We start from the raw sequence: 22951 nt of genomic DNA on the forward strand, positions 1-22951 counted from the left end.
ACTTAAGGTCAATTAGAATAAATGTGCCATCATCGTCATTGTCTTTAATCATTGTTTACCGAGCATCCCCATAATATATACCATTGGCTTCAGTTCAAGAAATCCTGGTTCCTGTCATTGGAAAGCTTTTGACCTATATTAAAGAAATGCATTACACAGGACCAGGATAAGTATGCAGCATATGGTAGGGGACAGATATTGCTAAAGCTTGTTGGTTATGATTTGCTATGGTCTTGCCTGTCACAGTAATGGTCAATGCCTTTGACATATGAGAAGGTAGGATTTTAGCAGAATAAATCTTTTGTGCTATTTCAGATGTGGGAAGGATACTTTGGATGACATTTTGGAGCCATAAAAAAGTCTAGGCAGCAGGTAGCAAGGACATTAACTTAGCTCAAACAACACTTGTTTACATATAATTAGTGAAGTAAAATGGGGCTTTGCTACGGTTGACAGGACAGCCTGGAAAATTAACCTCCAAAATGCCCTGAAGGAAGAACAGAAAACAGGATGAAAAAGCACAGACAGTGATAATTGTCATGCAGATATGAGTTAGAGAGACAAATACCCTAAGCCAGCATCTAAGAAATGATAATAAAAGACACATTCATTTAAAAAATTCACTGAATGTCCACTGTAATTACAGAAAGAAGGAAACCAAATGCAAAAACAGGAGGGAGCACAATCTCAACATCTAATATTTTCAGTCCAAAGTTTTCAGGGAAAACATCAGAAAATAATTTCAAGTTCAAAGTGGTTGAAGGCAGAGATGAGGTTGTATAACATGCATTGAATGGTCTGGCATAAGTTTGCATGTATTTTTAATAATTGGCATATCCATAAAGAAATTCTACTGAGAGGTACCACTGGCAGAGTTGGTATGAACTCAAAGAATGGAGCTAAACAGCCTTGGTTGGAATTCAGCTTCCCAGATTTCTCGTGTTTGACCCTGGGCAAATCGCTTTACTTTTGTGCTCTTCATTATAGTACCTAACTCAGAGGGTACTTGTGGGGATTAAATGAGTAAATATACACAAAGCACTAGAACAGCATCTGGTTCATGGCCCTAGCAGTTGGTATAATTACAGTTATTATTACTAATGTTGCATTTTTCCCATGCACGTTAAGACATTTTGAAACATTTCTCAATAACTATTTTTTCTTGTCTTCACTTTATTTACTCGCTTAATGTGTCAAGAATACAACTAGGTGCCTAGCTCTGGGAATATATAAGTCAGAAGTTATAGAAAGGTTGTATTTAGTTATTGATAAGAAGACATACTAGTAGAACCTAATTTTTATTTTAAATTGTATAATTTTCAAGGTCTTTCACTACTATCCATTCCCCTATGACTCAGGCCTCATCAATGACTATTAATATGTACAGCTTTTCAAGTAGGTTTCTTACTACGTACATACAGAACAAAAGAGGAGAGTTAATGCTCAACTTTGAACTTGAAAACTTTAGCATTGCATATTAAAAGCAAAGTCTAAAGGATTTGCAGGGTAGATTTTAATCAGCAAACCACAGAACAGAGAAGAACACAGGATGAAGTAAGAAGTATACTTTTTGGTTTTTTTTCTTTTTTTTTTTTTTGAGACGGCGTCTTGCCCTGTTGGCCAGGCTGGAATGCAGTGGCACAATGTCAGCTCACTTCTACCTCCGTCTCCCGGGCTCAAGCAATTCTCCTGCCTCAGCCTCCAGCATAGCTGCGATTACAGGCATGTGCCACCACACCCAGCTAATTTTTGTATTGTTAGTAGAGACGGGGTCTCACCATGTTGGCCAGGCTGGTCTTGAACTGCTGACCTCAGGTAATCTGCCCACCTCGGCCTCCCAAATTGCTGGGATTACAGGCATGAGCCACCTCACCTGGCTCAGAAAAGACATTTTGTAATAATGTTGGGAGGTAGGAGTGGAGCTGTGAGGAAGAGAAAGATGAAAAATAGTTTAGAGATTACTGTGGGATGCTTCCTACTGCCCTCTACTGAGGCCACATCCTATGTTCTGGAGGAAGAAGATCGAACGGCATACACTTTCTAGGGGAGGAATCCTAGAGTATAGAGTATTTGTATCTCATTTTCCAGGACATGGTCTAAGAGCACTGAAACCCTCTTAGAGAAGCCCAGAATGGAACCAGAGTAGAGATTAGCAAGGATGGCAAGGCAAGGCAAAAAGGAGTCTGAGGTGGCCTCCTGCTCTCCCAAAGCCTAGAATAGTGTGGGAGAGTTTTCCAAAGTTTCTAGGGCTCCCAAAAGTGCCCAGAAGTAAGAGGGAGTGTATTTTTAGTAGAGACAAGGTTTCACTATGTTGGCCAGGCTGGTCTCGGATTCCTGACCTTGTGATCCACCCATCTCGGCCTCCCAAAGTGCTGGGATTACAGGCGTGAGCCACCGTGCCTGGCCAACATTATAGTCTTACATGTTAAGTGAAAAAAAATGTTTTTTAATAGTATGAGCTGTAAAAAAGAAAAACTAGCTTGATTACAGTTGAGGCAGTGGAAATATGCAGAATGTAAATCATTTGGTACCAGCTATGTAGTTAATAAGATTGATAGCCCATGTTTATTACTTACCATTTTCTTTGTGGGCATTTAAAGCATCATTTTTATAGCTCGCTCAATTGTGTGTCACAAACATCTGTCAGAATATAATCCCAAATCCTCATAAGTGTTTACAATGCCCTACATACTCTGGTCGTGGGCTACTTCTACTACTACTCTTCCCATTTTTGACTCTGTTCTAGCTTGCTGCCTTTATATCTGCAGCCCCCCACCTAGTATGTTCTTCTCCTGGAATCTCCATGGATAGATGCTAAGAACTGTATTCAGATCTCTCCTCTGAAGTCACCACATCAGAGATGCCTACGTTGCCAGACTCTATCCCAACCCTTCCCACCCCTCTATATTCCATTACTCTACATCATTTTTCTTTAAGCACTTATTACAGTAGGATATTATATATTTAGTATTTTATTTGATTTAAAATTTTCTGTGTCTTTCAACAAAAATAGTAAGAACAGTGTCATTGTTTTGTTGAATGTATCACCAGAGCTTAGAATAGGTCCTGGTCCATGATAGACACTTGGTAATTGATGAATGAATAAAATGAGTAAATGGGGAGACGGCTGGTATTAAGGGATGCTTTGAAATGGACAGTGCAATTCTAACATTCAGCATTCAGATTGTCTCACTCTATCCCTTTTCTTTTTTCCTTTCACTTTATTTTTTAAAACTTTTCTTTGGATATCTGAATATAGCAGTTGAAACAAAACAAATCAAAAAACAAATCTTCTGAATATTTTATGAGGCTTATGATAAGTCCAGGCTTATATATATTGCCAAGGATGACATTCATTTTAACCGGTGTGATTCACGTCAAAACTGCTGAGCAACACCATAATGTATCCCTCACATTTGAATAGTATTTTAGTTAAAAACAAGCATCTATCTATCTAGATAGACAGATAGATAGATAGATAGATAGATAGATAGATAGATATTTTTTAAGGCTAGACTTTTTCCAAGGTTAATTATTTGTTTTACGTGTGTGTGTTTGGATAACTTGAAATGTTTAATCTGGAACCCTCAGCTTGTGAATCTTTTTTAAAAAAACCTGTTGCTTGTTTTGTTTTGGTGAAAATTACTCTAAGAGGAGTTTTTCTAATTTAATAGAAATTTTGGTAACCAAAGTAATTTTTAGAAAATCAGTTTGGAAAAATTAAAGGTAAAACCTATCTCAGTTTATTCCCAAATATGTGAATATATTTATATTTTACCCAAATTCTTCCATTTTTATCAATATTCAGTTGTAAGGCTTGTGCCTCTGTGCTTTTGAGAGGTGGAGCCAGCTGGGCTTCTGGGTGGGGTGGGGACTTGGAGAAATTTTCTGTCTCCTAAAGGATTGTAAACACACCAATCAGCACTCTATGTCTAGCTAAAGGTTTATAAATGCACCAATCAGCACTCTGTAAAAATGCACCAGTCAGTGCTCTGCATCTAGCTAAAGGTTTGTAAATGCACGAATCAGCACTCTGTAATAACAGACCAATCAGCACTCTGTAAAATGGACCAATCAGCAGGATGTGGGCAGGGACAAATAAGGGAATAAAAGCCGGCCACCGGAGCCAGCAGGGGCAATCCTCTGGGGTCCTTTTCCATGCTGTGGGAGCCTTGTTCTTTTGCTCTTCATAATAAATCTTGCTGTTGCTCACTCTTTGGGTCCGCCCTACATTTATGAACTGTAACACTCACTGTGAAGGTCTCCGGCTTCACTCCTGAAGTCAGTGAGACCATGAACCCACCAGGAGGAACAAACAACTCTCCACATGCGACCTTTAAGAGCTGTAACACTCACTGGGAAGGTCTGCAGCTTCACTCCTGAAGTCAGCAGGACCACAAACCCACCAGAGGGAATAAACTCCAGATACGTCTGAACATCTGAAGGAACAAACTCCCAACACACCATCTTTAAGAACTGTAACACTCACCACAAGCCCACCAGAAGGAACCAATTCTGGACCCACTTTGGGCTATGAAAATATAACAGTGTAACAAGTTTAATGGCAAAAGTGTGCTATGTTTTCAAATATACCTAGATTGAATATATTAATATTACAATAAGCAACTAACTCAAATTTATTCCTCAATTGTTTCCTTTTTTATTTTTATTTTTTTTGAGACAGAGTCTCGCTCTGTCACTGAGGCTGGAGTGCAGTGGCGGGATCTTGGCTTACTGCAACCTCTGCCTCCTGGGTCCAAGTAATTCTCCTGCCTCAGCCTCCCGAGTAGCCAGGACTAAGGCCCGTGCCACCACGTCTGGCTAATTTTTGTATTTTTAGTAGAGACAAGGTTTCACCATGTTAGACAGGCTGGTCTCAAACTCCTGGCCTCAGGTGATCTGCCCACTTCAGCCTCCCAGAGTGCTGGGATTACAGGCGTGAGCCACTGCACCCGTCCCCTCAACTGTTTCCTGATTGGAGTGAAAATGAAATATTTTTAAATATTAAAATAATGTTTTCTTTTATAATTATCATTCCTCTTTGTTTAAATTTTTCTGAAAATTTAAATAACATTAAAGAAGAGTAAGAGTGTTTTGTTATACTAAAATGTTTTACCAACAATTTGAAAGAAAATAATTTATCCAGCCTGGGCAACATGGTGAGACCCCATCTTTACAAAAATTACAAAAATTAGCCAGGTGTGGTGGTGCATCCTTGTAGTCCTAGCTACCTGAGAGGCTGAGGTGGGAGGATCAATTGAGCCAGGGAGGTCAAGGCTGCAGTATGCCGTGATCATGCCACTGTACTTCAGCCTGTGTGACAAGGTGAGACCCTGCCTCAAAAAAGAGAAAGAAGGAAACAAAGAAAAGGAGAAAAAGAAAGAGCAAGAAAAAGAAAAAAGAAAGGAGAAAGAAAAGAAAGAAGAAAGGAAAGAAAGCAAGAAAGAAAAGGAAGAAGGAAGGAAAATAACTTTTACAAAAGCATTATTTGTAAACTTAAATTTCTCTTTTGTAACTTGCTATTGAGAGTAAACAGATTCTATTTACAGTAGAACCCCGTATCTAGATAGTCTCAGCCAGTATGTTATATGCAGAAATATTAGTCCTTCTCTTTCTGGGATCCTCTCCTGAGCTCAGTGCTAATTCTTTCTGTTGTCCCTTGGAAAAAGGCTACCTAACACATAATCTATACATGTGAGACACTGCAGCTTTGCCCTTCCTGTGCTGCAGCAGCCATGGCTTTTGCTATGGTTCTGGGCTGACACCTCTACAGGGCTGATCCTCACCACCTATTTGCTCCTCACCCATTTGCTGCCTTCTTTAGATTGAGTCCCTCCAGGAATTTTCTCTCTTATGGAATAACTCTTTCTGCTTTTCTCCCACCAGCTCTCAGATTCTTTTCCCAGCTCAGAGCCATTGGACACAGTTCTTTCCTTTGTCATTTATCTCCTTCCCGTACCATCCAGATCTGGGAAACGGGGGTAAAAGATGCTGAGGCGGGACACGTATCAATAAAAGTGAGGGAGCAGGCTGGATAGGGTGTTGGTTAGGATGGGTAGGTGTTGTCTAACTTTAAACCTGAAACAAATAACACCCAAAATATCCATACCTTGCATCTCAGACTGGCCCTTTGTACTGTGATTTTCTCTTCCTCCCTCCCTCCCTCTCTCCCTTCCTCCTTTTAATATATTCTAGGCATTTATGTGCCAGCATTATGAAAAACCTTTCAGGCACCTTATTACAACAAGTGACCCCTAATCAAAACATATCTACGTTCCAGTTTTAACAGTGTTCCCGTTCTATTCCGTAAGATATCTGTGTCAGCCGGAGCTCTATGCTTACTCTGAATTCTAGGGGAAAGCCTCTCATTCCCTCAATTAATATCAGGAATTCCTATGTTTTCTCCTTCTGTCACTCCAAAAAAAAAAAAAAAAAAAAACTTGAGAACAAGAAAACAAATCTTCCAAATCAAAGGATGTGACTCAGGAAAAGTTTCCGCATATCCGAAACACATTGTGTCTTTTATTTCAGTGACACAGAGTCTGCACAATGCCCACAAACCACCTCCAGGGGGCAGTGTGGCCCAATGCTGCTCCGAGGATGTTAAACATTCAAAACCTCAGGATGGTTTTTGTGGATTGGTTTCTCTGTTTGGTTAATGAACCATTTCTAGGGAAAAGGTCTCTAAAGTAAAACACAGTTTGTCATTTTATCATTCCCTCTTTGTGCTCTTTTTCTGGCATATGGTAAATAGAAAGACGGCCCTGAGGACACAGAGTTTAGGACTGAGAGCAGAGAGTACTGGATTCAGAGGAAATGCCTTAATTGGGAGATTTGTGTCCTTGTTGTCAGGTCTCACTGGGGAGGCAAGAAGAAGAAAGATATGGATTCCTGACATTTGTTGAGAGGATGGTTGTCTTTCTCCTCTTAGATTTTAGAGTGAGTGTAGAGCTTTTCAGAGCCCTTAAAGGTTCTTAAGTGTATGAGTATTAGCTGTGAGGGCATCTGCAGACCCTGAGGAAAAGGAGCCCAGCCAGAGGAGACCAGGATCCTGAACTGCGGTAGACAAGGCTCGCCCAGCACAGAAAGATCTAACTCCTTGTGATATACCCCACGGATATTCAAACAATATGAGGCATTATTGGACTATTATCATAATATAGATATTTTAGATCGCATAATTTGGGTTGATGCTGTGTTATTTTAGACTCCTAAAATTGCTTTTAAAAATGTATAGATTTATCACATGAAAAATTTAAGAGGAAAATGACTCCTTATAATACAAATATTTTTATACCATCAGTTAATCTCACTAAAGGTTAGGTTGGCATTTACTAATATTTTTAAAAAATATGTAAGACTAGGAAATGTGAAAGGGCTTGCAGGCAATGGACATTTTTACCCTATATGCATATTTTTAAGTGCCTTCTATGATGTCGTAGGAGCCGAAGGAAAGCTTTACCTTCAACTTCTGAAGATGTGCTAAAAGTCACTGACAAGAGTCAAATTAATAACAGAAAAGGCATACAAATTTAATTGATCATAGTTTTACATAACACAGGAGCTTTCAGAATGAAGATCCAAAGATACAGAGGACTTGTACATTTTAATGCTTAGGGTCAACAAAATATGGACAGCCATGTACAAATATGATTGGGCAAAAAGAGAATGATCTACTGCCAATAGAGTTGGGAAACTCAGCAAGACCTGTCTGTCTAGACTCCTCTTGGCCTCACTGTGCAGCATTCCTTCCTCCTTGGTGTGTGGCAGGACCCTCTATGGAATGAGGGTGTTATGAGCTACAATTAAAAAAGGTAGGTCAGTTAATTTCTTTGTGGCCCATTTATATACAGAATGGTGGGTCGTGGTTAGAATAATATTTTCAGGTTTTAATGGCTGGCTCCAGGGGAAAAGGAGCTCTGATTTCTATGACCCACCTTGGAAAGCACGATTCTAGGTTTCATGGTGGGCCTGGGGGAGAATGAGAGGCCAGATCCGTGAGGGTAGCACAAGGTCAGAGAGAGCTGCTTCTAAGGCCACCATTTTGGAGTATCATTTTCAGAGACCCTACAATGTGTTCTAGTACAAGTTTGAAAACAGATCAACTTAATTTCCTCCATTTCGAGGAAAAGGTTTAAAATTTGATTGTCTTGAAGTTAAAAGTATTGAAAGGGCAAGTCCTGTAGATTATGGAGTAGAGGCATTGCCTTCTGAGTAAGCCACATATATGAGCAACTCCCATTGCTAAAAACTTGAGAAAGATTTGCAAAATTGCTTTGTCGATGGAAGGTAAAGCTTAAATAAATACAACTATTTTCTCCCTTTACCTCAAGAGAGTATTGCTAGCTGTGCAACCACTAAGTTTTGTGCTCTCTGCTCATTCTGCCTACCTATGAGACCTGATTTGTATTTTCATATTAGGATAAACTAATTGATGCAACCAAAGACAGATTCACTGTGAAGCTATTGAAGGTTAAGCTCCAGGGTCCTTTCCTTGCCAAGGCCTCTGTGAGAGCTGGGAGATGCTGGAAGTTTTAAGGAGTTTTAGGTGGGAAGAGTAAGTCAATCAACCAACAAGCATTTTTGCCTAAGAAATCGTGCTAATTGCCAATAGAGATATCAGAAGAAAAGAACTTACATTTCTAAGGTTTCTATAATTTATTGAGATTTTAAAAATCTCATTCTAAAGTAAATTCACTTTTGTGAATTTAGTGTTTGTAATTTATATTATTTTCCATAAAGAGGATCTCCCAAATTGTATAAGATTGACAAAATTTGGGTTCTTCTCGGACTGTAAGAAGTAAATGCAAAAATGTGGGAGAGTGTAAACACAATGAAAATGTTTTCTTGCTCACATATTGCAGTAGTATCGGTGAACGGGCTGGTGGGGCAGCCCTTCTTCACACAGTCATTCAAGACTCAGGATAATGAACATTCTGTCATTCTTAATAAGGCTTCCAAGGTAAGTGTGGGTCATCGGCATTCTGGGCAATCAGAAGAAGAAACGCATGCAGGGGAAGATTTTATGGGCCAGCTGAGGACAGATGCACTTGACTTCTGTTCACATTCCACTGAGTCAGTCATATGGCCGTAACCAAATGCAAGTGAAGAAGGGAAATGTTACCTAGCAGGATGCTCTGGAAGGAGAGGCGAAGATGGATTTGGGGGTGAGACTCTGCATAGGCTCTGCAACAACTAAATTCAGTTAAAGATTTTTGTGGTCAAGGCATATAGTTTGTACAGATATGCCTGTTTTGGGAATATAAATATTTTGCTGAAGCATGAAAAAAACTTCTGAAAAATATATATAGAATAAGATTTAAAATCTTAATCTACCACTATATTTATCTAGCGTAAATGAATTCATTGAACTCGCATAAACAATGTGGACTAATAATTGACTAAACGGAAATTATACATTCTAGACTTCAGAATCTAAAGAAATTGTTCACAGTGTAGCACCACAAAACAGGAAGATTCAGGGCATCTTACCCTCTTTCAGTAATTGAGGTCAGGTAAATACCTGGAACAATAGCAGCACTGTGGTTGCTTAATCATCCACGTACTATTGAACCAACGAAAAACACTCTGTGAAATGGAAATTAATTGTGTAATATCTTTTAATATGTTTGCTTAAAATGAATGTGCAAATATCATAAGGATTGATGGAGCATATGATGATGAAGTTATCTCAAATTACATGGGGAATTAGAATGCACAGAAAATTTGCTGAGTAGCAAAGAAAGTGATTTTCAAAGTGAATGCTAAAATTCTTAAAATGAAAACTGTAAAGCTTAATTTGCAGACTCTTTGAGAATCAAATTAATTCAAAAAATGTACATAGATGAACTTTGTTAATTGTAAAGTACTATAGAAATATAAATAATCCTTATTGCCATTTTAAGTATGTTCTAAATTTTTCTTTTTGATCTCCTGCAAACCTAAACAGTATATTATAGATGTCCAAAAATGTATTTATTTGCAAACACTTTTTATAACTTGGGAGCTTTTTCCTGAGATAAACCTCTGAAAATTTTAATTTTTAATAGTAAATATGATTTGATCTGTGTTTGCTTTATACCTCACTTTCCAGGAAAGTAGCTGATGTTTAAGAATAGCATAAATTAAGCTTGAGAGCCATATTCACAGTTGAAGTAAAAAAAACACACACACACATTTTGTACCTCAAGTTGATTCTTCTTTCCTTTTTAAAACTCTCATTAACAGATTCTGCTTTGTACGTTAACCTGGTTTCCATTTTAACTTGTATGCATTTTCTACTAGATGAAAGTAAGTAATCTTGAAGTGTTTTTATTACCACAACCTGGAAGAATGCTCAAAATTATAAAAGATGGGCAAGAATATGATATTTTAAATAATAAATAATAAATAATCAGATACCCAAAGCAGTAAATGTGCTCTAAGAAGCATCTTATTAATTTCAAAATTGTTACTAATAATTGTATTTATACAGAAGCTAACACTATGCTATAGAAAGAAATTTTGATCACATGTTTCAAACACTAGCTATTGATCTGGTTAAGGTGATATTACATGGTCAGTACAGCTTAAAGCTGAGTGACAATACCTGGCCCTTTTCCTTTCAAACTGACTTTATCTAAAGCTTCAAATTCTCATCTATAAAATGCAAATATTAACTAGTAGTAATTTTTTAAGCCTTCAGATGCTAGGACATTTTGTGAACTAGACTAACACTATCCTGATAATTCCAGATTATTTTTTAGGAAGCTTCTATATATTTAAAAGTCTATTTGGAATGTAGTTCAGAAACTACTGCAACTTTTTATATGAATGTGAACACGGATTGAAGAAAATATTTTTGGTACAAAAATGAGTGACACAGAATATTATGAAATAAAATTCTTTATGTTTTGTATAGAGAACATCTTAGAGGTCAACGAAGTAATGGGAACGTCATTAAATAACAAATGTCACCAAATAACACAAAATCTCTAGATAGCAGTGCATGGAATAAAGGACAAAATGAGTAGTTCAGAGAGCAAGTGCTATAAGAATAGTGAGAAATCAATGTGGGCTGCTTTAGCTGGGGGAGGCTGCTTGGAGCAAGTGTTTGTATTGGCTTTGACGCACCAGTATAGCTTGTTTCAGTACAGAGAAGAGGAGCAGCAAAACCATTTCATGTGCAAAGCTCAAAAAAAGAAAAAAAGATCTAAATGTCAGAATTATTAATTATTTTTAAGATAAGTAAAAGACTCCCCTTCTGTATACCAATGAGAAGATATAATATGTAAATTGGGACACACTTGAATGCCAGACAGAGCAGGGTAAGCTTTACTCCTTAAAGAAATGTGGAGTTGGACTTCTGCTTCCAGAAAAATGGAGTAGACATATTTTTCCTGATTCCGCCCATTAAGTAAAACTAAAGACCTGAAATATTTATATATAGGTCAAACATAAGACCTTAAAAGGTGGAGAGAAGGAGGCAGACAAGCTAGGGACCTGAAGACCCAAGGAACAGCATGGTAATGAGTTCCATTATTTTTTTTTGTTTTTGTCTCCTCATATATCCCCCAGATTTGGAGCTAAAGAAGCTGTCAACCTAGAAGTACCAATGGACACTGACAAAACAATAAACAAATCTCCAACAAAAGCCTGTTCTCTCTAGCCAAAAATCCAAGACAGTCTTGAGAAGACTAGCAAGACAGGAAACTTTTAAACAATAACAGCTCTACTCCAGCCAGCCAAAACAACAATAACGAAAAATCTGTGGCTCTACCCCACCCAGGGCAAAAGCCAAGTGGGGAAGCCAAGCTTTCCACTCATGCCTGACTGTGACAAGGCACTCACCCTTCCTTCCAGGGTAATGTCTGGGAAAGCTGAGTAAGGAGTTGGTAGTTTCATTCTCACTGGGTGGTAAGGAGTCCACCTTACTGTTAGCAGAGTCCACATGACTTTAGTAGTGTTGGTAGTTGTGGTGGTATTATTAGTAGAGGCCATTTAGGGAGCCATGACAAGGCACTCATATCCATCCCAGTCAGTGAGTTACCAGCAGACACCTAGAGTGGAGCTGGAACTCCCAACCCTGCCTAGCAGTTGGAGACGGACTCCCTGCTACAACTTGAGAGTCAACAGAGGCCAAATAAGGAACCTGGAGACCTAGGCATTTATCCCATAGAAATGAAACTTATATCCACCCAAAAGGTTACCCAAAAATACGTGTAGTAGTTTTAATTATAATAGCCAGTAACTGGAAACTATCCAGATGTCCTTCAAAAAGTGAATGGTTAAGCAAACTGTGGTACTTCCATTTCTTGGGAAATTACTCAGTAATTTAAAAAAATTGTTAACGCAACAACCTAGATGACTATTCAGAGATTTGTGCTGAGTGAAAAAAGCAATCCCAAAAGGTTGTATCTTGTAATTCCATTTATATATTATTCCTGAAATGACAAAACTGCAGAAATGTAGAACAAATTAGTAGCTGCCAGGTGTTAAGGAGAAGGTGAAGATAAGAGAAAAATGTGTGCAGCCATAAAAGTGCAACATGAGGGATCCTTGTGGTAATGAAACTATTCAGTATCTTGCTTATATCAGTATCAGCATGTTACTTGTGATTTTGTGGTGTTTGATTTTGTTGGCATTGTTATAGTTTTTCCGTTGGTGGATATTGGGTGAATAGCCCATGAGATATATCTGTATTATTTCTTCCAATTGCATGTGAATCTACAATTATCTAAAAATTAAAATTTTAATTAAAAATGGAGCTAATTGGGTGTTTTTTCTATTTTTCAAAAAGTATTATTATAGGAATTGATTAGAAGTTAGAACCTGGAGGAGGACCAAATAGGAGACCAAAATTAAATTATCAGCCATTAGTCCCTTCCCTCTTAGGAAAATAAGCTCATTATAAGTATTTAAATACTTATTTCATTAATCATAGTATGTCACAAGAACAGTTGACTGGTGTTAGCAATGTAGATTTGTAGAGCTGCCACATCCCAAGGTATCACTGTCTTTTACCAAAAAGGGCTCAATCCTCCCCCACGATGAGATTTCCTGCTATGTAGAGCTCAAAAGACCAGTGAAATGGGAACAGTGATTACAACACACACATCATGTTTAGCTCTAGTCCCTAGCATTTCTAGTGGCAGGAACAGAAACAGAAAATGGATTATTGGGATGATTTTACCATAAACATATTTTTAACCAACAGGATATACTTATATTCATGCCACAAACTGAAAAACAGATTTTCTTTTAACATGATAGTCTTGATCTAATGTTAGAATATGTATTCCAAGATTGTTAATGTTGGCCTAATAATGTATGAATTAAAGGAAGAGGTGAAGAAATATGACAGAGAGACTTCTGATATTTCAGAGGCATAGTGTATTTCAAATATAATTTATATTATATTTATATAATTTACACAGATATAATTTATACTTGAAAAACAGAGCCAGTTGGTTTTCTCCTTGCCTTTATTAGCAACATCTATTAGATCATTACATAATACATGTAGTGGACACAAAAGTGTGCAAAATGTCATATGATACTTTGATAAAAACAGGCTAAACCTATGTTTAATTTACCAAAACTACACATAAGAACAATGACTCATGTGTACACAGAGTTCATACAGTTTTCAATTTTACTTGATAGCATCAAGTGGAACACTTATCATCAAATGTAGAACATGCACCTTTTCAGCTTTGCTATTCAAAGGGGTCCTCAAGAAGATCAAATCGAGAATATAGAAAAAAAACTAAAATGAAATGAAAGAAATTATCCATAGCCCTAATAACTTAAGAAAAACAGCACTAAAGTCTGGCATGCTTCCTTCTCCAGTCACTTTCCAAATGCAAATATCTTTGCTTTGTTTCTTAAATATACTATGGCCATTCATATATATATGAATGACACAACAACAACATTGTATGGATATATATAACATATTGCGGTAGATCCAGTTCCATCATCCCTTACCCATCTTCACCTTACTTTTGTGCAGTAAGGAGTGACCTTGTTCCCCAATTCTGATTACTCAGATGTGAGGAGAAGGCTGCTGAAGGTTATGGGAAATCCATAGCTAATTTTTCTGATTAATGATGTTATTAGTGACTGTGATTTTCTGATATTGTGTATTGAATTTGGAAGATCTTTATAATTTAGCAAGCCAATATTTTTCAAATAATCAGTGTATGGTATTACAAAACAAAGCATGGGAAAAGATTTTTTGAAAGTTCAAGATATGACAATGAATTTTCATGTATCAGAATACAAAAAGTTACTGATAAGGTTTCAGGTTCCATATAGTAGCTAACTTTTAATGAAACATAATTTATTGATTTTTGGTGTAGTATCAAAAATAATATCCACAGTTGTCTGAAAGGACCATAAAATACTCCTCCCCTTTTCAACTATATACGTGAGAGGTCAAATTTTCATTATGTACTTCAACAAAAATAATACATCAAAACAGATTGAATGTAGAAGTAGATATGAGAATCCAGCCATTATCTATTAAGCTGGACAGTTATGAAATATAAAACAGTGCTACTCTTCTCAGGTATTATTTGCTTGGAAACATGTAGTTACTTTTCCTAAAATATGGTATTTATATTAATCAAATAGGTTTGTTATTATTGTTTTAAAACAAATTAATAAATATTCAAAAATTCTCAGTTTTAATTTCTAACACTCTATATGTCATTAATAAAAAACAAAAATGGAGGTCACAGTGTAGATATAGCCCAAAGCCAACCACCTGTTACCACATAGCCAAAACTTCAGTCATTTTGATTCCCCACCAACATTAGCTCAACAAAACACAAAATCATAAACATAAGCTTTATATCCTTGTCAACATGCATCAGTGAAATTAGACAATCAGCTATAGATAATTAGCTTAAACAGCCCCGGCTGCCTTAACAAAATGATGATGTGTAACAGCCAGTCACAGAAAAGGTCACATACTTCCTCCTTTATGTTTTAAAAACTATGTTATAACTGCTCTGAGTAGGGATTCTTACCACCTTGGGCTGAGTTCTCCTGGTTTTTGAATTGTTCTTTTGTATGAACAATAAACTTTTACCATTTTTGTAGCTTCATGTAGTTTTATATTTGACATTATGGATATATCCTACATAAACAGAAGTCTTTGAGGTCTGCAATAATGTTTTTAAATATACTTTATTTTTTAGTGCAATTTTAGGTTCACAGCAAAATTGAGTGGAAGATACATAAATATTCCATATATTCCCTGTCTTCAGACATGCATAACCTCCCCATTATCAACATCTGACATCAGAGTGACACATTTGTTCAACTTATGATCCTACTGGACACATCATTATCACCCAAAGTCAGTTTACATTGGGGTTCACTGTTAGTGTTGTACATTCTATGGGTTTATAATTACATCTATTCACCATTACAGTATCATCCAGAACAGTTTCATTGTCCTAAAAATCCTTTGTGATCTGTCTCATCATCCCTCTCTCCTCCCTAACCCCTGGCAACCTCTGATCTTTTTACTGTCGCCATAATTTTGTCTTTTCCAGAATGTCATATAGTTGAAATCATACAGTAGGTAGCCTTTTCAGATTGGTTTCTTTCGCTTAGTAGTATGCATTTAAGATTCCTCCACGTCTTTTAATAGCCTTTTGTAGCTTATTTCTTTCAGCTCTGAATAATATTCTGTTATCTGGATAAACACTTTTGCTTGCATAGGCAAACAAAAAGTACCACTCTGGCTTAATGTGGGATGGGGAGTTGAGGGGGTTGGCTAATGCATAGTTATCTGGGTCGCCCAGGAGGTCAGGTGAAAATAGTACTAGAATTATTAGGAGGAGGAGGAGAAAAATTAAACCTAAAATATCTTTGGTAGTATGGTAGGGGTGGAAGGTAATATTGTCGGGGTCTGACGAAAACCCTGAAGGGTTATTAGATCCTGTTTCATGTAGGAATAAAAGGTGAACAGCTGCTAGGGCTGTAATGATGAAGGTAAGATGAAATGGAAAGCGAATAATCATGTAAGGGTGGCTTTGTCGACTGAGAACCCACCTCAGATTTATTGCCCAAGGTCAGTTCCAATATACTGGATGGCTGATAGTAGATTTGTAATTACTGTAGCGCCTCAGAATGATATCTGGCCTCATGGGAGCACGTAGCCTATGAGTGCTGTTGCCATTGTTTCAAGTAGGAGGATGATGCCAGTATTTCAGATTTCTAGAAATGTGAATGATCCATAGTATAAACCTCAGCCAACGTGTAAGAAGAGGCAGATAAAAAACATTGAACCTCCATTAACATGAATATAGCGAACCATTCAGCCAAAGTTTACGTCTCGGCTGATATGAGCGACTGAAGAGAAGGTGTCTGATGTGTAGTGCATGGCCAAAAGCAGTACTGTAATGATTTGGAGGGGAAGGAAGGCACCAAAAAGTGAGCCAAAGTTTCATCATATAGAAAGGTTAGATGATGTGGGAAGATCAATGAATAATTAATAACTTTTATTAGCGGGTATGTTTTGCAGATATTGGCCATTAGCCTTCTTATAGTTGAAATACCACAATGATTTTTCATGTCGTTAGTCATGGTTATAGTCCATGTGGGAATAATGGCATATACTATATTTTTATTAAGTGTCACTTTGGTTATAGGATTTGTAGGTTTCTCTTCGAAACCTTCTCCTATTTACGGAGGTCTAGGGCTAATTATTAGTGGTGCTGTGGGTTGAATTTGTTGAATTTTGGTGGTGCTTTCATGGGGTTGATGATTTTTTAGTTTATTTGTGTGGTATGATGATTGTTTATGGCTATACCACGGCGATGGCTACTGAGGAGTATCCTGAAACATAAGGGTCAAGTATTGACATCTGAGAAGCCTTATTCTTAGGACTAATAATGGAGTTGATGCTGGTTCTGTGAATAGTTGAGCATGATGCAGTGAGGATCATGATTGATTTTAATAGCATGAAGAGCTGGACGATTTTTGAGGGTGAGGGGGCAGGGTTGTTGCGTGAAGATTCTGTGTGTGTGGCTGCCTTGTACAGTTACGGATGCTGATTAGTGGTAGTTGCTGGTTGATCATTATTTGTTGGTATTTATGTTGTGATTGAAATTACTCAGGATAATAGATTGGATAATTAGGAGTAGAGTTACAAGGGATGGGATAAAAATAGAAAGTAGAGTTGAATTAGGCCGTTCTGAGTAGATATGGTAATGGAGGCTGAAATTTGGGTTGTGTAATGGTCTTCGGTATAGATTTTTCTAGTCAAATTAGGTCTAGTAGAAGTGAAGCCAGATTTTTGCTTGTGGATAGGCCTGAGTGGGGGGTTGTATGGTGAATTGTGGATGAATAAAATCCTAATATGTTGGAGAAGTTGAATGTCTGTAATGGGTATTTTGGTTTAAGATTATTAGTCTCAAGATTAAGCTCCATTGCTAGTGAGAAGCCTAAGATGGTCACGCCTAGGGCTGTGAGCTTCAGGTGGAGTGGTATGGTTGTTTGGGGGGATGAAGCAGGAATAATACTGTTGGTGATGAGGAACACAGCGAATATGCTGCCAATTGTTAGGCGCTTAATTGACTTAATTAGGAAGGGGTTATTTTCATTAATAGCAGCCAGAGTCGTGAAGCAAGGTTGTCCTATAAGAACGAAGAAAATAATATGGGTATCATGGACAGCTGTCAAGGAAGTGGCAATAAGAGTAATAGAAAGGGCTCAGGTGTTGGTGTATGAACGTGTTTGCGGTTTCAATGATGAGGCCTTAGAGTAAAAGCTTGTGAGGAAAGGCATGCCTGTAAGTGCAAGGCTGCCAATAATAAAGGATGAGGAAGTGAGGGGTAAAGTCTTGAATTGCCCTCCTATTTTTCGGATGTCTTGTTCATCATTGAGGCTATGGATGATGAACCCTGAACATATAAATAATATAGCTTTAACAAAGGCATGGGTACAGATGTGAAGGAATGCTAGGTGTGGCTGATTAATGCCAATTGTGACTATTATAAGGCCTAGCTGGCTTGAGGTGAAGAATGCTATGATTTTTTGGATATCATTTTGTGTTAGAGCACAGATTACTGTGAATAAGGTAGTAATAGCCCCCAGACATAATGTAAAGGTTTGGATTGATAGGTTATTTTCTATTAAAGGGTAGAAGCGGATGAGCAGGAAAACTCCTGCTGCAACTATAGTGCTGGAGTGGAGTAGGGCTGAGACTGGGGCTGGACCTCCTATGGCAGATGGAAGTCAGGGATGGAGGCCGAATTGAGCTGACTTTTCTGCTGCTGCTAAGAGAAGGCTAATTAATGGAAGGAGATGGGGGTATGGTCTAGAATAAATGTTTGTTAAAATTCTCATGTGTTGGAGGACAGGAACCATGCTATAGCTAAAATAAAGCCAATATCGCCAATGCGGTTGTACAGGACTGCTTGGAGGGCTGCTGTACTAGCATCTGCTCTGCCATACCATCAGCTGATTAGTAAGAAAGACATGATTCCTACAACTTCCCATCTGATAAAGAGCTGAAAGAGGTTGTTGGCAGTAACCAGAATTAATATTGTGATGAAGAAAATAAGTATTTGAAAAATTGATTAATGTTAGGGTCTGAATTTATATGTCATATTGAGAATTCTACAATAGATCAGGAAATGAATAGTGCTACTGGGATAAATTTTGTGGAGAAGTAGTCTAGTTTGAAGCTTAGTGAGAGTTTGAGAGTCTGGATCATCATTCAATGTCAGTTTGAGATAATGACTACTTGGTCTGTGCATATAAACATTGCTGTTGGGATGAGGCTGATGAAGGCATATGCGATAGATGTTTTTACATAATTTGGGTATGAGCCTATTTTTCAGGAGTTGGCTAAGGTAACAGTAATCAGTAGGAATTAAGGGGATTAGGGCTGTTATAGACGTGGAAGATACATGTTTATTACTTTTATTTGGAGTTACATCAATGTTTTTGGTTCCTAAGACCAACGGATAACTCCAATCCTTTAAAAGTTGAGAAAGCCATGTTGTTAAACATGGGGGGCATGAGTTAGCAGTTCTTGCATACTTTCTTGGTAGGTAAGAAGTTGCAGGCTTCTATTGTTAGATCCACAATCTAATGTTTTGGTTAAACTATAGCTACAGCATGCAAACCACATAATAATTTTAGGGTTTAAGGCTAATAGGAAGATAGGTGCAAGATGTATAAGTATTAATGTGGTTTCTCATGTAAAGGAAGGTTTAATACTGTTAATATAATATGCAAGTGTCCCTCGTTGTATTGTGATTAGCATATACAGGGAGTAAAGGGCTGTAATTAGTATATTAAGTCCTATAAGCATATTAGTGATATTTGATCAGGAGAATAAGGCCATAGTCACAAAGAGTTCTTCTACTAGATTAATGGTAGGGGGTAAAGCAAGGCTAGTAAGATTTGCTAGAAGTCATCAAGAGGCTATTAGTGGGAGCAGTGTTTGAAGGCCTCGGGTAAGCAATATGGTTCGGCTATGGACTTGCTCGTAGTTTGAATTTGCTAGACAGAAGAGTAAGGATGAAGTGAGTCCATGAGCAATTATAAGGATGATCGCATCTATAAAGCTTCAAGGGGTCTGAATGAGGATAGCCATAATAACAAGTGTTATGTGGCTTATGGAGGAGTAGGCAATAAGTGATTTTAGATCGGTTTGTCATAGACAAATAGAGTTTGTCATAACTATTCCTCATAGGGACAACATGAGGAAAGGTTAGGCTATATGTTCTGTTAGGGGGTTGAGGTTAAGAGTAAGCCATATTATACGGTAACCGCCTAGCTTTAGGAGTACTGCTGCAAGTACTATTGAGTTGGCAATAGGGGCTTCTACATGGGCTCTGGAGAGTCATAGGTGAAGTCCATATAGAGATATTTTTACTATGAAGCCCATGATACATGGTAGTGATATAAGATTATTGGATCAGGAGGTTAATAGCTCTTGGATAGTAAATATTATTACTAGCATATTTAGTGAACCTGAGGTATTTTGAGTATAAACAAGTGTTACAAATAAAGGAAGGGATCCTACTAGTGTGTAAAATAAGAAGGGTGATATTGCATTGAGGCGTTCTGGTTGGTTGCCTCAGTGCATGATGATAATTAGGGTAGGAACTAGTGTGGCTTCAAAGAGGATATAAAATATGATTAGTCTGAGGTGGTGAATGCTATGATTAAAAAGACTGTAGAGAAATCAATATAGAAATATAGAATTTTTTCATGGGGGTGATTCATTGGACAAGTGGTATTGGCTTGCTAGAATTATAAGAGGCAGTAGTCAGGCTGTTAAGATTAGAAAGGGTGATGTCAGCAGGTCAGAAAAGATTAATGAGAAGTTGGATGAGTTATTGTTCAATTGGTTAAAAAATAGTGGGCTGATGAGGCTGATCAGTAGGCTGTGGATAACCATGTTGATTCAGATTATAGAATTTTTAGAGAATCTTATTGGTAACAGTATAATTGTTGGAGTAATAATTTTTAGCATTGAAGTAAACTTAGATTTTATATGTAATCTAGGCCATATGTACTGGAGATTGAAACTAGTAAGGCAAGGCCCACTGCAGCTTCTCAGGCAGCAAATACTAGGAGGATAATGGATATTACGGATGCTAGGGTGAAATGTATATTTAAAGTATAAGAGTATTTATGATATATATGGATTGATGCCTTCTAGGCATAATAGGGATGATATTAGGTGGGATTGATAGACTAATACTCCTAGTGGTGATATGGTATATGCTAATATAATAATGATATTAATAGAGGTCATTTGGTAAATATGGTCTATCGTAATTTAATGAGTCAAAATCATTTATTTTGACTTAAACTATTTACCAATTCAACTCAGTCTAACACTTTTGGGGCTCATTCATAGGTCAAGCCTAAGATTGAAATGGTAACTAATACAAGGGCTGCGCTGATTATTAGTGTCATGTTGGTTGTTTGAAGGGCTCATGGCAGGGCTAGTAGTACAGCAATCTCTAAGTCGAAGAGGAGGAATGTGATGGCTCGTAGGAAGAATATTATGGAAAAGGGGAGGCGGGCAGAGGTTATTGGTTGAAATCCACATTCCTAGAGGTTGGATTTTTCTGTAAAAATATTAAGTTGTGGGAGCCAAAATGCTTTTATTAGTAGTAATAGGGCCAGTAAGGTGTCGGTTACTAGGGCTAATGTCAAGTTGATTACTCTCTTCCAGATAATATCGAAACTGGTTGATTAGAAGTCAATGGTACTGCTTATACTAAAAGAGTAGGATCCTCATCAGTAGATAGAGACGTATAAGAATAGTCATACTACATCTATGAAGTGTCCATATCAGGTGGCAGCTTCAAAGCCAAAGTGGTGGTTGGATGTAAAGTGGAATTTTAATTGGCGGAGGAGGCAGATAGTGAGAAATGTTGATCCAATAATAATGTGAAGTCCATGAATGCCTGTGGCTATGAAGGATGTTGAGCTGTAGATTCCACCAGAGATAGTAAATGGGGCCTCAAAATATTCTGAGACTTGTAGAAGGGTCAAGTAAATTCCTAAGGTAATTGTGATGGATAGTGCTTGAAGTATCTGTTTTCTACTACTTTCTATCAGTCTGTGGTGAGCCCAAGTAGTTGAAACTCCTGATGCAAGTAATACAGATGTATTCAGGAGAGGGACTTCTAAGGGGTTGAGGGGAAAAATGCCTGTTGGGTGTCAATGTCCCCCTAACTCTGGAGTTGGGGCTAGGCTAGAGTGGTAGAATGCCCAGAAGAAACCAGCAAAAAAGAATACTTCTGAGATAATGAATAGAATTACTCTATATCAGAGGCCTTTTTGGATGATTGATGTGTGGGGGCCTTGAAATGTACTTTCTCGGATAATGTCACGTCATCACTGGTATCTGTAGTTAGTGTGTTGGTTAGTAGGCCTAGGGTTAAAAGGGTGATAGAGTTAAAGTGAAGTCACGTGGCCAGGCCAGATGTTATTAGGAGAGCTGGGAAAGCTCCTGTTAGTGGTCAGGGGCAGGGTTTGACTATGTGGTAGGCATGTGTTTGGTGGGACATTATGTGTTGTCATATAGGTAAAGGCTTACAAGTAGTGCAAAGACATAGGCCTGAATAAGGGCTACAGCGAATTCGAGGATGCTCTGTAGGATTAGAATAAAGAAGGCGATTGAAGCTATGGGAAGACTGATAGTTGATAGTACTAGTGTGGCTCCTCCGATATAAATGCATTAGTAAGGGTCCAGCTGTAATGTTGGCTGTTAATCGCACAGCTAATGCTATTGGTTGAATGAATAGGCTAATAGTTTCAATGATCACTAGCGTAGAGATAAGTGGTATAGGTGTGCCTTGTGGTAAAAAGTGAGGTAAGGAGGTTTTCATCTTAAAGCAGAAGCCTATAATTACTGCACCTGCTCATAAGGGGCTTGCTATACCTAGATTTATTGATAATTGGGTAGTTTGTGTAAATTAATGGGGTAGAGGCCCGAGGAGATTGGTCGAGGCAATGAAGAGAATTAGGGAGGTCAGTATAAGGGATAAAGTTTGTCCTTTAATGTTATGGGTAATTATTATGTGTTTTAGTACAAGTTGAATTAGTCACTGTTGAATGGAAATCAATTGGTTGTTAATTAGATGACTGGAGGTTGGAAATAGTATGGTGGGAAATAAAATGATTAATACTACTGTGGGTAGGCCTAGAATTGTCGGGGTAGTAAAAGGGGTAAGTAGATTTTCATTCATTTTAATTCTCAGAGAGCTTTATGTTTTTGCATTTGGATTATTTTTGGTATGGGAATGTATAATGAGATTTAATAATTTTAACTTAATAATGGAGAATAAAGTTATGGTTATTGACAGGATGACAATGGATCATGTGGAAGTATCTAGTTGAGGCATTCACTGCAGAGAGGTGTAGATCCGCTCAGTCTTAAACTTAAAAGGTTAATGCTATATAGCTTTACAGTGATATT

The 22951-nt window shown here is 37.7% G+C and overlaps 2 pseudogenes; both read right to left on the reverse strand.

Moving 5' to 3' along the window:
- Nucleotides 1–17143: 17143 nt before the first annotated feature.
- LOC129034620 (NADH-ubiquinone oxidoreductase chain 5-like) lies at nucleotides 17144–21073 on the reverse strand (annotated as a pseudogene).
- Nucleotides 21074–21961: 888 nt separating this feature from the next.
- Nucleotides 21962–22721, reverse strand: LOC129035366 (ATP synthase subunit a-like; annotated as a pseudogene).
- Nucleotides 22722–22951: the final 230 nt, after the last annotated feature.

This window comes from Pongo pygmaeus, chromosome 3, assembly GCF_028885625.2.
Source record: "Pongo pygmaeus isolate AG05252 chromosome 3, NHGRI_mPonPyg2-v2.0_pri, whole genome shotgun sequence".
In the NCBI taxonomy this organism is placed as follows: Eukaryota; Metazoa; Chordata; class Mammalia; order Primates; family Hominidae; genus Pongo; species Pongo pygmaeus.